Below are 16,930 nucleotides of genomic sequence, written 5' to 3' on the forward strand. Positions count from 1 at the left end.
TGGACTTGTGTGCAGCGAGAGGTATGCTTACAGAGCCACTAAAAAGGTAAGTTTTCCTGTTAATGATTTGTTTAAATGCCAAACATTACTGCTCTACCTTCCTCTGTCACCTGACGTGATGTGACAATACAGGGGTTCTGGCATCACACTTCTGGAAAAATGGAATCACAGTGCAGTACTCGTTCCTCCCTCCGTATGTGAACGTGTGGCAATGTGTTTTTAGCCTGTGCAGTATCTGGTATTTTTCCTTCCGTTTCTGACTGAAGCTGGTCTCTGTATGAAACAAACTGTATATGGACTGCTGTGTCACTGGCTCAACAAATAGTGTATGGTGGTGTACACCCACAACTTGATGTTGGTTCAATCAACACAACTCCTTTTGCAGACTTATTTCAAGCTGTAATGACAAGTGCAATGGGGAAGGGGTTTACTGGCAGTTGTTTTTTTACATTTCATTATTTGGTTCCTTGGCCCTGTAGAAGGGACTTTTGGTTGTTGGTGGGGGGAGCTTTACTGTTGATCTTGGCCTCCTGTTTCATCAAGTAATAGAGGAAGCAATTCGTGAAGCTTGTCCAATGTTTGCCTAATATTAGAACAGAATTTACTTTGCCTATATTGCAAACCTTCATACAGTAGCTGAAATCATGTAGACCTAGGCTAAAATGTTGCAGCTAAGGTGTATCGTAGTACTTGAGCACAGGACTCTGACTCAAGTCGGACTAGTTATTTTCAATACAGAAACGGTAGCTTTGACTCGAGCAATATTCAGCTCTAGATTTTTTTTTTTTTTTGTGTGTGTGTGTCTGGGAATGTGAATCATCCTGGTGACCAAATTGTTCATCTCGACTTGACGTGTGCTCTAAGTGGACTGGCTTTTTTGGAAGTCTACAGTGCAACACTGGCAAGTGATATTTGCCCAGTCGATTCAATATCACTGCAAAGTTGGAAATTAAGGACCCCTAACGAGTAATTGTCAACGCATTTTATCAGAGGTTTAGACTTGCTGTGTCCTAATACCCATACTAGCATACTATATACTTAAACTGCATACTATGTACTCCTCGTCGCATACTATTTAGCACGTACCGTTTAGTAAAAAGTATGCGGTATGCCACAGCCGCAACACAGTAGTGGCTCGTGACTGGCTGAGTAGGTGGGCCGGGGCCGGGTGGGGTTTTCCAGCCTGACAATGGCTCATATTTGATACATTTCTCTGAACAGAAATGGCGTAATATGCCTACTCAGGATGGTTATAGGCAGACTACCACATTCGACCTATACCATAAGCCATTTATCCTATTTTCAAAAGGACAAACAAACTTTGGTTCAATTTCAGCATATTTATTAGTGAAACCAAAGGGCTGTGAGAAATATAAATGCAACAATTTAAATGATTTTACTGAGTTACAGTTCATATAAGGAAATCAGTCAATTGAAATAAGTTCATTAGGCAATCTATGGATTTCACATGACTGGGCAGGGGCGCAGCCATGGGTGGCCCTGGGAGGACATAGACCCACCCACTGGGGAGCCAGGCCCAGCCAATACCCCCCCACAAAAGGGCTTTATTACAGACCGAGAAATACTCCTGAGTTTATCTGCTCTCCGGGTGGCTGGTCTTAAACATTCCTGCATTAGAAGCCTGACGTGGATGTCCTGGGCTGGCGTGGTTACACGTGGTCTGGGGTTGTGAGGCCGGTTGGATGTACTGCACTTTTCCTACAACTACTTTGGAGGCAGTTTATGGTAAAGAAATGAACATTCAAATCTCTGGTGGACATCCCTGCAGTCAGCATGCCAATTGCACACTCTCTCAACACTTGCGGCATCTGATATAACTGCAGATTATATCAGGTGCACCCGTGTAATGATCATGCTGTTTAATCATCTTGATATGCCACACCTGTCAGGTGGATGGATTATCTTGGCAAAGGAGAAATGCTCACTAACAGGGATGTAAACACATTTGTGCACAAAATACTCAATTTAAGGAGAACAAAAACTACTTTGCCTACATTTGAACGTTGCTGAATCGTCCCAATTTAAGTAGCCTAGTTTTTTGTTTGGCTACTGGATGAGAACTATAGCCCATCACTCAGTCCCCCTGTTTCAATGCATTGTGGAAGTGTGCAATGAATTCTACTAGATGAAGGGCAGAAATTAGTGGAACATCCTGGCATTTAAAGAAATTCACACACTGTAACACATATTTTTGTATACCGGGAATGCGTCATGCGAGATTGCGTTTGCTATTTGTTGATTTTGGTAGCTCATCCACATATCTAAGTGATCAGCTAATGTCAAAGCCAGAATGAGTATGACACCCTGGATTTAAAGTGTGCTCGATTTTCAAAATGTTGCATACTATTAAACTTCTATTTTTCCGCATACTCATGCGGCCTACTGTTTTAGGGTGAAAGTATAGGTGTTTGGACACAGCCACTGCATTTTCAATGCAGAAATAATGGGGAGTGATGAATTGTACTAGTATTTGGGCTCTTTCAGTCATCTTTCCTGCCTGTCTTGTCACACGCCACTAGCCCAGTTTTTTGGGGGGATGCATATGTGATCGGCAACCTCCAATTTCCAGATTTTCTTGGTTGTGCGGTTCATCATTATGGGATCTTACACGTTTTCAGTTGCTCCCCTAGGTAATTTAGGAAGGTTTTAGTTTGACTTATGACTGTTTTTGTGACAGCCAGTTTTCATTTATTTACTGTGATGAGATAGTAATGGAAATGACCAACATGAGCTTGTTGATTTTTATTTTCTACTTGACAACTGAGTCTAGGCTGGGAACAGCCTCTACTTTTGTAGAATGTAACTTAGCAATACACCAAAGGTCAACTAGAACGTGTCATTTTCAAGCGTTAATCCACTGAGCTATTCTTGGGCGGGTGGACAGTCTGGGGACTGGGTTTGGGGTCTATCTGGGTCATTCACAACCTAGATATTCATAAAGAGCACTTGGTCACCTTACGTGATACTATAGTGTGGCAACTACCGTACACAAGAAGGCACTGTTTCTCTTTCCTGTGCTTTGGAAAGACCTATGACTCCGTCCAAAAATGGCAGCCTGTTTTTTTTTTTTTTCTTCCCTTGTGCATTTTAGGGCTGACCCCATGTCGTCGATTTAGTTTGGTCGATAGACCGTGTATATTGACCGAGATTTCTTTAGTTGAGCGGTAGCAAAGAAAAATAAGTTAATGGTGTACAAGACACCTGTCTAAGTGGACTAATTCATTGTGGAGGGCCCGTGGTGATGGCTCAGTTATCACTCTAAGACATGTGCTACTGAAATTGTATACGGTTAAGGACAATGGTGCAACACTAAAATAATATTTTTTTAACAAATGAGCTTTCTCCCTCGTTTGCAAGCGGTCGCTGTCAGCGGTTTTGAAATATCAGTGCTCTGTTTTTATTTGATTTATTTAACCAGGTAGGCCAGGTTAAAGTCCTCATTTACAACTGCGACCTGGCCAAGATGAAGCAAAGCAGTGCGACACAATCAATAACAGAGTTACACATGGAATAAACAAACGTACACAAACACAATAGGAAAGTCCATATACAGTGTGTGCAATTGTTGAATTGCCGCCTTTTCCTAGACCATGTTGCTTTGTACATAATAGAGAAGTTAAACATATTGGTGTTGAGGAAAAATGCAGCAGAGGAAGGTGACAAAACAGCCCTTGCCATAATTGTCTATGAAAAGTGAGAGGAAACCCCAACTTAATTAGGTCTTTAATCAATAGCCTAATTGTGTCTTAGCTTATATAGATAGATAGATAGATAGATAGATATATCTCACACACACAAAAGGACATTTCAAAGCGACCGCAAACTTTTGAACGGTAGTGTACGTACGTACGTACGTGCATGACAGATCATGCTTCTGTAGCCTGTTTGAATAATAGCCTACTGATTCTGTGAGCACCAAGCCTGGAATAAGCAATTTCACAAATTCGGCTGTTTTTAATCTTTGCTATGCTGTAATAAAGGCATTACACTTTTTGTTAGAACAGCCTTTGGTATTATTTAGTGTATACATTGTTCCAAATTGTCAAATGATGTATAATAACCCTCCTTTTTGTTGATATTATTATGATGATTATAATAAGTAATGTCATTATCATTCGGCTTAGTATAACAGCCTTGTATAACCACCATCAAGCTGTAAGCCTAAGAGTGCATCCTGCTTCGTCTTAATACCGTAATTTACTTGGGTCTATATTTCAATAGTTATATACGCTACTGTACCAATCATTAATTTGTTCATGTCATCACACAGCATACGAGTCATTCTGATTTTAAATGCAATGAAGCGTATTTTTTAAATTCGTTTTTTTTTTTTTTTTTTAAAGCGACCGTTGAATAATTAGACTAAACATTAAATAAACTGCTCTATTTCGGCAATTGCATTCACAAATGCATGCGACTGTTTTTAGTCTTGCTGTAAAAGGCTTTACAAAAACAATACTTTCGGTATGCATATTGGTTTTAGTGTTTACATTTTTCCAAACGGTCAGAAATGATGTGGAATCTACCCGCGCCTGTTTGGCACACATAATATGCACCCAGCGCTTGCTCGTTCCATTCCTTTTCCTGATCGCCAAGATTTTCCACAACTATTCAGTTATTCCACACATCTGACTTCCCCTTTTACCTGAGCAACCAGTAAACATTCATGTTTTGAGTTAATTTGTCACGCGCTCTGCATCCATTTTGCTGTCACACGTGTTACGGACTTCGGAGTTTCGAACCAATTTATTGATGTGATTATGATATGCTATAGGTCATGCCCCATTGGTCACGTGCATGCGATGCATAGGCCTACGTGTGTCACGTAAAGAGAGCAAGGGTTGAGGGAATGGGGAATGTTTTTCCTAAACATTTGGGTAACTGAACTTTTCATTCAGAAATAGCTGTAATTATGTTGCTGCTTCAGCAACACGGAGAGTGCGCTAAACACTGTTCTGTGGTGGTCGCTGCAGCAGGGAGGTGGACACAACGGGTGCTCGTCAAACGGTCTTTTTTTCCACTTTTTCTTTTTTTTTATAGAGCGCAACGAGTCGGAGCCCCGCCCGGCACAATCACATCAATTGTGGTCGGAGTCCCTCTAGTCATTTGTCTTAATTATTTCATCCAACAGTGTGCTTAAAGCATCAGACAAGCTCAGTGCATATAGTTGATTTGATTAAAACACAGGATGTCTATATATGGGAAAATACACATTTTTTATTTTGACCTATTGATTAGTCAAAAGAACAGACTACTCTCGGTCGACCAATTTTATATCTATTTTTTTGTCGGGGACAGCCCTAGCGCATTTCATGCTTCAAAGTATCATCAAACCTCCTGTCTTATATCAGTGACATTCTCAAGCCAGTGACCAGCCAGCCAATCGTAAAGGGTTCAGTTCACAAGGACTGTGCCAACCTCCTTGGTGTAGCAGTTTGTATGTAAACGGTGTGTCATGCAGCAAACTTAGTGTTGGATATCTTGGACTAAGCGTCTTGTGTAGAGAACTACCATGAGCAGTGAAATCAGCCCTAGGGCTGTCGAGTGTGTCTGTCTGCACTGTGATCCATTTCCCCTTGGGAGTCTCCTCTTTGAGTGGCCAGTCTGCTTCTCCGTATCCCCTTCAGAGTGTGATGCCAGAACTACCCTCCAGGGCCTCAGGGTCTCTACTGGAAGGGCAATGCCTTTTCCAAACTCGTTCTGCAAGACCGACGTCGCAAATGCCCATCATGATGTATAAGGTGAAAGCGTCTTCATAGGTGCAACTCCTGACGTTTTGGGGGTTTGCTATAACAATACTTTTCCAGTGTCAACCAAGTCAAGCTTACCTTGCTTTGTAACTGTTTTCAGTCCTCATGTTTTTGCATGATTGGTGTCATGGCTCTTAAGCGTTTGCCTGTTCCCTCGGGAGTTACAAAAATTTTTGCTATAAAGTGACGTAGCCTACATACCTAACTATGTCAAAATTTACTTTTTTAAGATTTGTAATGTCTGACATTAATTGGCACAAGTTCTTTTAACATTTTATACAATCAGTCATTTACATCTAGTGCATGCATGTACTATAGTTTCTGTACTTTAAATTCCAAAAAGCCTAATCTCTTTTTTTGGTTTTTTTTTTTACACTTTCAAGTCCTCTACATCCCTGTAGTTTAGCACTCATATCTACAGTTATTTGTGTAGTAGTGTCTTAGGATAACTTTCCCAAATTCCTAGCTTCGAGCTCATTGTTTCTCTCTTACTGCAGGGGCCTCGAGTGATTGTAGGAGGCTGAGGAGCTGCTCCTGGTTTAACATATGGTAAGCTACCTGCAGAGGGGCTAGATGGAAGCCTTTTAGTCATTGCACCAAAGGGCAAACACTAGTCTGAATTGATTTAATGTTGCTAAGACATTGTTTACCTTTTTGAAGCCTTTAATCTCTTAAGTGCTCATATTAAACAAATGGAAATATTTTTGGGGATTGTCAAGATTTCTTTTTTAGGGGGAGGGGGAGAGTGCACACCCAGACCCCCCCCCCCCCGATTTTTGACAATGTTGCTTCATTGTTAGTGGAAGTTGTTGACTTATGTTTTTCTTTTGTTGCAGGTTAATTGAAGAGACTGATGTCTGTTCAAACCTGAGCAGGGGCGCCTCTGGTCCATCCTAAAACAAGGATGTGGTCTATTCTAAAGCAAGGAAATGGATCTGCAGGTTGGTTGAACTATTCTCAAACATGTTAGTTTAAATGGTGTGGTTGCGGGTTCCTGGATGGCGCAGTGGTCAAAAGCACTGAGGTTTGATCCCATGCTGTGTCACAACCGGCTGTGACCGGGAGCCCCATAGGACTGCGCACAATTGGCCCAGCGCCGTCCGTGGTAGGGGAGGGTTTGGCTGGTGGGGTTCTCCTTGACTCATCATGCTCTAGTGACTCCTTGTGACAAGCTGACTCTGGTTTTCAGTCTAACAGTTTTTCCTCCCACACATTGAGGCTGACATCTGGGTTAAGCGAGCAGTGTGGTAAGTAGGGGGCCGGGCGGGTCATGTCTCGGAGGACGCATGACTCGACCGTCGCCTCTTCCGAGCCCATTGAGAAGTTAAAGAGATGAGCCAAGGGAGGTAATTCGGGGAGAGAACTGGGTTAAACATTTTTTTTTTTTGCTTGTGGCCAGGGACGTGCCTGGTTAGTGCTGGGACGGGAGACAGCCTGGGAAAACCGAGTGGTTGCGCTGTTATTGCTTGATTTCATGTTTGTCGATCATTTCCAATGGATGACATTATTTGTAGCGACTCAATACATTTTTCATATTTTCTCTCCCATAAGAACCGGACGGAAGGGAATTATGACGCCGCCCCAGCATCCAACCAGCAGAAAAGCTAGAAGTTCAACAGGAGATTTTTTTTTTTTTTTCTGCACACAATATTGCAATAAAAGGTTAAACTTGGAGATTTGTCCAGTTGTTTTGATTAAACCTGTAATTGTTCTAGTGCATCTCTAGAGATCTGACTACTATCCACAGGGATGTTATGGCCATCTAATAGCACTGCTAACACTTTATTTTACGGCACTGTTTCCACTGGAGTTTACCACACAAATTCAATATTCTTACAATTCAACACAATTGGTACTAAATTGTGCCTAGTGGCGCTTGTTAAATTACCATAATAAAAGTGCCATTAATTGTCAATGTAAAATAAAGTACTGCCTCTGGTATTCACCTTGCCTTATTCAACAATTGAATAGAACTGATTGAACTTAAATGTGTAGGTTTAACATGGAAATTCTCCTACCATTATCACCAAGTATGAAAGTTAACATGTTTATTGTTCTGCCATGAGTAGATTTTGGTAGACCTATTTAGCTTGTTCTAAGGTGTGTGTGTGTGTCAAAGCTTTTAAACTCACTGAGACGCCCCTATTCTGACCTGTCTCGGAAGCCTCTTGTCCAGTTACAATTAAGGGCAAGGTACAATGTTTCCCTGTGCTGGATCACGCTTGTATCCTGTGGGTTGGCTGTCAACACTGGAGATGGTCCAGCGAAAGGGGCACCATGCTGGAAGCTGAAACTGAGGGAACAGAAGGCATGGAGAATGTGGGGCAGCTGTCTGGCCTGCATTGCAGCCTGGCACTTGTCTCCTCTGTAAGGCTATCGTTAGTTGGGCAGGAACACTGCCCCAAAATATCCCCAAAGCTCATGCTCTAGAAATATTTGAACATGATTATTTATAGTAGACATGTCAAGATGACCAAAGAAATGTTCTTGGTATATCTCGCGTAGACTGCTTTCCTGTTCTGATGTAGTTGTTGCATTCATAAAGATCAACTGTACACTAAGCAGGAAATGCTAATCATTCTTACATGGGGCATTTTGAAAATATTCAGATGCCTTTTTCCAAGTTTTAGAATAAGGCTAATGTATTTAAATTATGTAAATAAGGTACTACTGTTTTTAATACATTTGCAAAAATGTCTAAACCTGTTTTCACTTTGTCATAGGGTTTTGTGAGTAGATTGAGGATTACATTTTTTATTTAATACATTTTAGAATAAGGCTGTAACAAAATGTGGGAAAAGAGGTGTGATTACTGTCCGAATGTGCTGTATGACCATTAATTTAAAGAACCTTAAAGCAGTGGTATAGGACTCTTGTTCAGATTCAACATGAAGCAGATTTAGTCATTGCTCTGACTTGAATGCTTCCAAGTTTCTCATCTGAACAAAACATTTTACTTGAAAAATAATAGCTATTTTTATCACGCTGCTCTGCAATTTGACTACTTTCAAGTTTGAATAGAGATGAAGTATGGCGCACATACACTATTGCTCCACACACTTTTTTGTTGCGTAATAAACACAAAGTTATGAGTGGATCATCAGATCCTTCTGCAGCCCAGTACCCAAGTGATGTGTTTCACAACAGACTATATTTAATGTTATGAATATTAACAAAAGCAGCTTTGGAATGGTGTTCGGGTGAGGGATTGATGAGTCTATTACAAACCCTGACTGCTAAATCGGCAACAGCAATAATGGGATATATTGAAGTCAACCTACATTACATTAGCTCCAATGCCCCTGCCTGTTCCCTGCTATCTGTGTAAGTTGACCTCTGGAAGAAGGAAATGGGGAGAGGGTATAAAGTCGGTGGCGTCCACCTGGCCTGCCTCCTCGATGCATCTTTAATGGACATGAATCATTGATCAGCCTCACCTGGCTGCGTGCACCTCCAGGTGCGCCAGTGCACACACAGACGGGCTTGTGCAGTCTGCTGTTTCTGGGGGAGACATGAGCACCGCCGGAGCCCGTCCTGGCCTCAGCCTGGACAGTGGTGGGCTATGGCACAAGAGAGCCATGCAGAGGAGCAGAGCTCTAGTCCGAACCTACCTCAAGTCCAACTCTGTGCTCGCACTGCCTCAGCGCAATGGAACACGACAAAGGGACAGTGTCCGACTGCCTTCCCTAGCTGCCTTTAAAGCCTCGCACAGGCAGACCACCACGACTCCACTCAGGTAAGCTGATACTCATACTAGGACCAGCCTGGGGCCCATGCAACCAGCAGCTTGGCTGCTGAATGCGTTATTGTTATTGGAAGACGTAATTGCGTAAGTGTTTGCAAACCAGATATAATGGAGGACCTCTATAAATGAGTTTTGTGCTGTATTCTTATTGGTGCAATGTTCAAAAGATACATTGTGTAAGAATCCTTCGTAATAAACTGTTTCCTTTGTATCTGAAATATATCCTGATATTGATTCATAATCTAGTATCATCATACATTGAATTGATTAGATAATGAGGAAAGGAAAGATGATTATTTCCTGATTCGTCTGGAAATTGTATTTAATTGCCCCGATTTAACTTCTGTAGGCAAATTGTATAGTTCCCAACAATTAGTTATCAAATTAGGTAATATATACACAGCATGCTTTGATAACAGAAGTCTTCCTCTATAAATCTCAGGTGTACGAGGATATGTTTCTGTTTGGGACACTGTGTAACTACAATGTAGTGCAAGAACAATGCTGAGTTTGTGTCTTGGAGGATAGGAGGAGAAACCTGAGTGAGGCACTAAAAGCCCTCACGACTGGAAACACTCCCCCTGATACCACACCGCTGCAGTCAGAATGCAGATTTTGAATAAGAAAAAAACGATTAAATTCACCCCCTGTCAAAGGAAGCTGTTGACCAGTGATACATTCATACTGTACATCTGTTATCTTCATTGAGGAAGTACAGTATCGAGTCTCATTGAGAGAGACCGTGTAGGACTAAAATGCTTGCTTGAACGCAATTGGTTTGTTTCTGTTTAGGCCCTTGATACACAGATGATTACAGGATGTTTAAAGTGTGTCAACATTTCCTATCATTTCACACCTTCACACTGTCAATCTTTTTCCCTATCCCACCTCCACCTGTCTGATTCCTCTCCACACAGCATTAGCGAGCCCTCCCTCTTCACCCCGGGAGAACAAGCCGTGTTCGAGGGTTTTTCCCCTAACCGCCGCCCTCCTCTGCGGAAACGACCTCTGCCTCTCTGCAAGTCCTGTGACACAATAGTAGGAAAGAACCTGAACCAGAGCAACAGACCACTTCTATACAGCCACTTCTCCTACCCCATCAGACCCAACCCAAAGCTGGGGAAGCCCAGATCACAAAGTCTGACCCTGGCCAAGGAGCAAGGCGAGCTCCGTCCTCCGGTGATGCAGCACTGCCAGTCGTCACACGGGGAGGGTCTAACAGTGAGAGGAAAGCCCTGCCTGAGCCTCCCCAGCCAATCTTTGCCTCCAGCCGCTTCTATGCCAGCACGTACACAGCTTCACATATTCTTGCCCATGGAAGGAATTGGAGGGAGGGAGGAGGGGGACAGTGAATCTGTGGATGAAGGGTTTATGGACGAGCTGGATAGTAAGATCACTTCCCTAAAACTCCAGCAGGGGGAGTCCAAGATTCACACACATCCTGATAAGGCCCCTGGAAAAATAAAGTGACTTCCCACAACCCACTAAGCAAGTTAACTGGGTTTCATGTTTCAGGAACAACAGATCTTAATTGACGACTGCTCAGTTATGCAATCCACTTTGTATGGTGTGTTGCAAATCTTACCCTGAAAATTCTGTAGGTTTAAAAGGCTCCAAATGAGTGTGACGGGAACACTAGTCCTTTTTTTGTGAAATGTGTAGGCTCAGAATAGAGGGATTCTAAAAGTGCATGAAGCCCTCCACTGGTATTTTGTCACAGAAGAATAAATAAATCCAACCACTTCTACGTTTTTTTATGTGCAGTACCTGTAAATACTTGTTAGTTATGCATATTCCTTCAATGAATCTATTTTATAAGAATATTAAAAGGTACAATATGTAAGATTTCCTGCTGTTCAATGGCCGTTTCAATAAATGATATACGCATTTGTCCTTGGAGAATATAACATAAAGTCTACACTCCATTGAACTTGTTTTCACATTTTGCTGCATTAAAATTAAATCTAAAAGGGGATTTAATTCAATGTTTTTCCCACAGAGCAAAACAAGGAATGAAAGCTAAGGTAACTGAGCTAAATGACTACCGCCCCATAGCACTCACTTCCGTCATCATGAAGTGCTTTGAGAGACTAGTCAAGGACCATATCACCTCCACCCTACCTGACATCCTAGACTCACTCCAATTTGCTTACCGCCTCAATAGGTCCACAGACGACGCAATCACACTGCACACTGCACACTGCCCTAACCCATCTGGACAAGAGGAATACCTATGTGAGAATGCTGTTCATCGACTACGGCTCAGCATTTAACACCATAGTACCCTCCAAACTCGTCATCAAGCTCGAGATCCTGGGTCTCGACCCCGCCCTGTGCAACTGGGTCCTGGACTTCCTGACGGGCCGCCCCCAGGTGGTGAGTGTAGGTAGCAACATCTCCACCCCGCTGATCCTCAACACTGGGGCCCCACAAGGGTGCCTTCTCAGCCCTCTCCTGTACTCCCTGTTCACCCATGACTGCGTGGCCATGCACGCATCCAACTCAGTCATCAAGTTTGCAGACGACACTACAGTGGTAGGCTTGATTACCAACAACGACGAGACGGCCTACAGGGAGGAGGTGAGGGCCCTCGGAGTGTGGTGTCAGGAAAATAACCTCACACTCAACGTCAACAAAACAAAGGAGATGATCGTGGACTTCAGGAAACAGCAGAGGGAGCACCCCCCTATCCACATCGACGGGACAGTAGTGGAGAAGGTGGAGAGTTTTAAGTTCCTCGGCGTACACATCACGGACAAACTGAATTGGTCCACCCACACAGACAGCTTGGGGAAGAAGGCGCAGCAGTGCCTCTTCAACCTCAGGAGGCTGAAGAAATTCGGCTTGTCACCAAAAACACTCACAAACTTCTACAGATGCACAATCGAGAGCATCCGGTCGGGCTGCATCACCGCCTGGTACGGCAGCTACTCTGCCCATAACCGCAAGGCTCTCCAGAGGGTAGTGAGGTCTGCACAACGCATCACCGGGTGCAAACTACCTGTCTTCCAGGACACCTACACCACCCGATGTCACAGGAAGGCCAAAAAGATCATTAAGGACAACAACCACCCGAGCCACTGCCTGTTCACCCCACTATCATCCAGAAGGCGAGGTCAGTACAGGTGCATCAAAGCAGGGACCGAGAGACTGAAAAACAGCTTCTATCTCAAGGCCATCAGACTGTTAAACAGCCATCACTAACATTGAGTAGCTGCTGCCAACATACTGACTCAACTCCAGCCACTTTAATAATGGAAAAATGTATGTAATAAATGTATCACTAGCCACTTTAAACAATGCCACTTCATATAATGTTTACATACCCTACATTACTCATCTCATATGTATACACTGTACTCTATACCATCTACTGCATCTTGTCATCTTGATTTATGTATCACTAGCCACTTTAAACAATGCCACTTTTATATGTTTACATACCCTACATTACTCATCTCATATGTATATACTGTACTCAATACCATCCACTGCATCTTGCCATCTTGATGTAATACATGTGTAACTAACAACTTTAAACAATGTCACTTTTATATGTTTACATACCCTACATTACTCATCTCATATGTATATACTGTACTCAATACCATCCACTGCATCTTGCCTATGCCGTTCTATACCATCACTCATTCATATATTTTTATGTACATATTGTTCATTCCTTTACACTTGTGTGTATAAGGTAGTTGTTGTGAAATTGTTAGGTTAGATTACTCGTTGGATATTACTGCATTGTCAGAACTAGAAGCACAAGCATTTCGCTACACTCACATTAACATCTGCTAACCATGTGTATGTGACAAATAAGATTTGATTTGAACATACTCCACATTTTCAAAGTGAAAGCAAGTTGTAGAAAAAAAACTAAAGATCAAAATAAATATTAAAAGAAAAGGAAATAAGTTAGAGGAAAACCTGCCTCAGTCTTCTGAAAACCTAACCCTGGGATAGAGTTTTATTTTTCAGCGAGACAATTGCAAAATTTCAATGCCAAACACACACCAGAATGGCTTTCCCAGAGGTGTTGAGTGGTCTAGTCTCAGTCCTGACTTAAATTTGCTTGATAATCAGAGACAAGGTTTGAATGTTGTTGTCCATCAATGATTCCCAACTAAATTGAATGAACTTGAGCAATTTTGACAAAATTTTACTCAGTACTTTGTTGAAGCACCTTTGGCAGTGATTACAGCCTTGAGTCTTCTTGGGTATGACACCACACACACACTTCGATTGGGTTCAAGTCCAGGCTCTGGCTGGGCCACTCAATGACATTCAGAGACTTGTCCCAAAGCCACTCCTGTGTTGTCTTGGCTGTGTGCTTAGGGTCATTGTCCTGTTGGAAGGTGAACCTTCGCCCTCAGTCTGAGGTCCTGAATGCTCTGGAGCAGGTTTTCATCAAGGATCTTTCTGTACTTTGCGCCGTTCATCTTTTCCTCAAACCTGACTAGTCTCCCAGTCCCTGCCGAAGAAAAAATCCCACAACATGATGCTGCCACCACCATGCTTCGCCGTAGGGATGGTGCCAGGTTTCCTCCAGACGTGACGCTTGACATTCAGGCCAAATAATTATTTGGCATACTCTAAGCGTGCTGTCATGTGCCTTTTACTGAGGAGTGGTTTCCGTCTGGCCACCTTACCATAAAGGCCTGATTGGTGGAATTCTGCAGAGATGGTTGTCCTTCTGGAAGGTTCTCCCATTCCCACAGAGGAACTCTGGAACTCTGTCAGAGTGACCATCCGGTTTTTGGTCACCTCCCTGACCAAGGCACTTCTAACCCGATTGCTCACTTTGGCCGGGTGGCCAGTTCTAGGAAGAGTCTTGGTGGTTCCAAACTTCATCCATTTAAGAAAGATGGAGGCCACTGTGTTCTTGGGGACCTTAAGTACTGTAGAAATGTTTTGGTACCCTTCCCCAGATCTGTGCCTCGACACAATCCTGTCTTGGAGCTCTATGGACAATTCTTCCGACCTCATGGCTTGGTTTTTGCTCTGACATGCACTGTTAACTGTGGGACCTTATATAGACAGCTGTGTGCCTTTCCAAATCATGTCCACTCAATTGAATTTACCACAGGTGGCTCAATTTCGAGTCTCACAGCAAAGGGTCTGAATACTTATGTAAATGTACAAACATTTCCAAAAACCTGTTCTCTTTGTGATTATGGGGTTTTGTGTGTAGATGTGGGGGGGGGAATACTTTCCGAATGCACTGTAGATTTAATTTTAATGCAGCAAAATGTGAAAAAAGTTCAAGGGGGTGTAGACTTTCTATAGGCACTGTGAATGTCTCATGTTGAGCTTAGAGAGGACGAGGTAGACCGGTGTATATGTGTGTGTGCATGTGCATGAGTGACAAAAATGTGTCACAAGCATCCATTCAAATTGCCAAGATTGTCCAATGCAACAATCCAAGTTGCTGAGATTGTAGAATCAAACCCATTCAATTAACCACCTTCATTCACATGTGTTGAATCACCCTTTTCCTCCTGCTGCTATTAAAATAAATTGTCACGTGTGCATTCCATGATCCCAAAATGCACGCATTCATTAACACACGTGAAGAACGTGTGGAGCCAGATAGCTGCCAAAAGGTTGCACGTACACTACCGTTCAAAATTTTGGGGTCACTTAGAAATATCCTTGTTTTTGAAAGAAAAGCTAATTTTTTGTCCATTAAAATAGCATCAAATTGATCAGAATAACTGTATACAAATTTTTAATGTTGTAAATGACAATGTGGCTCAGTTGGTAGAGCATGGTGTGTGCAACGCCAGGGTTGTGGGTTCGATTCCCACAAGGGGCCAGTACAAAAAAAAAAAAAAGACTAAATAAAAAATACAAAAAAATGCATGAATGTATGCGTTCACTACTGTAAGTCGCTCTGGATAAGAGCGTCTGCTAAATGACTTAAATGTAGCTGGAAACGGCAGATTTTTTATGATATATCTACATAGGCGTAGAGGGCTATTATCAGCAACCATCACTCCTATGTTCCAATGGCACGTTGTGTTAGCTAATCCAAGTTTATCATTTTAAAAGGCTAATTGATCATTAGAAAACACTTTTGCAATTATGTTAGCACAGCTGAAAATGGTTGTGCTGATTTAAAGAAGCAATAAAACTGGCCTTCTTTAGACTAGTTGAGTATCTGGAGCATCAGCATTTATGGGTTAGATTACAGGCTCAAAATTCCAGAAACAAAGACATTTCTTCTGAAACTCATCAGTCTATTATTGTTCTGAGAAATTAAGGCTATACCATGTGAGAAATTGCCAAGAAACTGACGATCTTGTACAACGCTGTGTACTACTCCCTTCAAAGAACAGCGCAAACTGGCTCTAACCAGAATAGAAAGAGGAGTGGGAGGCCTCGATGCACAACTTAGCAAGAGGACAAGTACATTGTAGTGTCTAGTTTGAGAAACAGACGCCTGCAAGTCCTCAACTGGCTTCATTAAATAGTACCCGCAAAAAACACCAGTCTCAACGTCAACAGTGAAGAGGTGACTCCGGAATGCATGCCTTCTAGGCAGAGTTGCAAAGAAACAGCCATATCTCAGACTCACCCAAAAAAATATATATATTAAAATGGGCAAAATAACACAGACACTGGACAGAGGAACTCTGCCTAGAAGTCCAGCATCCCGGAGTCGCCTCTTTACTGTTATAAAATACAGCTAGTGCTATGTAGACTTGCGCTGGCAAACAAATCCATAATATTAGCTACCTAAATGTGAGGTAAACTCAACAGGAGTAATAGAGAATGGAGACTTTTAACTTGAAAATGTGCAGGATATCTCTTTCCTGGGTCCCAGGCTTCTGTTTTTTTTATAGTGTGTTATGCTTGTTCGAGTAGGACTCCTCACAGGCCGTTTGGTCAAAGTTTTTTGGGGCTTGTGAGATGAACCTGCTCAAACTCTGAACGGTATTATTGGACGTCAGAATTACAACACTAGATTTGCTCAAGTCTAAAATGTTAGTCTGTAATCGTAACATGGTGTTTGTATGTTCACAGAGGAAATTTCATGCTTACGTTCATGTTTCACGCGTGGCTTTTCTTACGATCCTAACCATTTACGTATGGATTTTCTTACGATATTAACGATACGTACCTTCAACCTTTTGGCAGGTATCTGGCTCCATAAAATATTTCCTACATGTTAAGACTCAGAAATTACTGCACTATCACAAATACACCCCTTCCCCACATGGGTGTCTTTTCTCCCCCTCACACCAATATTCCAATTTGCTCTCCAAAATAAAAATTTTGCTCTCGCAACTGCTTACTATAATTTTAGAACAGGGGGAACGTCTAGCCAATGAGCATAGCCTGAAGCAGTCTACTGAAACGTAATTGGTCAGGTTTTTGGACCAATCACGGCTTGACTGCTCTC

At 42.4% G+C, this 16,930-nt stretch overlaps 1 protein-coding gene across 1 annotated transcript in view; it reads left to right on the forward strand.

The window, feature by feature from the left end:
- sfpq (splicing factor proline/glutamine rich (polypyrimidine tract binding protein associated)) overlaps positions 1-7,443 on the forward strand; it is a 33,648-nt gene extending 26,205 nt beyond the window's left edge. The window contains exons 10-12 of the transcript XR_006762322.1: positions 6,269-6,320; positions 6,608-6,712; positions 7,323-7,443. The gene's annotated coding sequence lies outside the window, so the exon portion shown is untranslated. The remainder of the gene's footprint in view (positions 1-6,268; positions 6,321-6,607; positions 6,713-7,322) is intronic.
- Positions 7,444-16,930: the final 9,487 nt, after the last annotated feature.

This window comes from Salmo salar, chromosome ssa27 (genome assembly GCF_905237065.1).
Source record: "Salmo salar chromosome ssa27, Ssal_v3.1, whole genome shotgun sequence".
Lineage (NCBI taxonomy): Eukaryota > Metazoa > Chordata > Actinopteri > Salmoniformes > Salmonidae > Salmo > Salmo salar.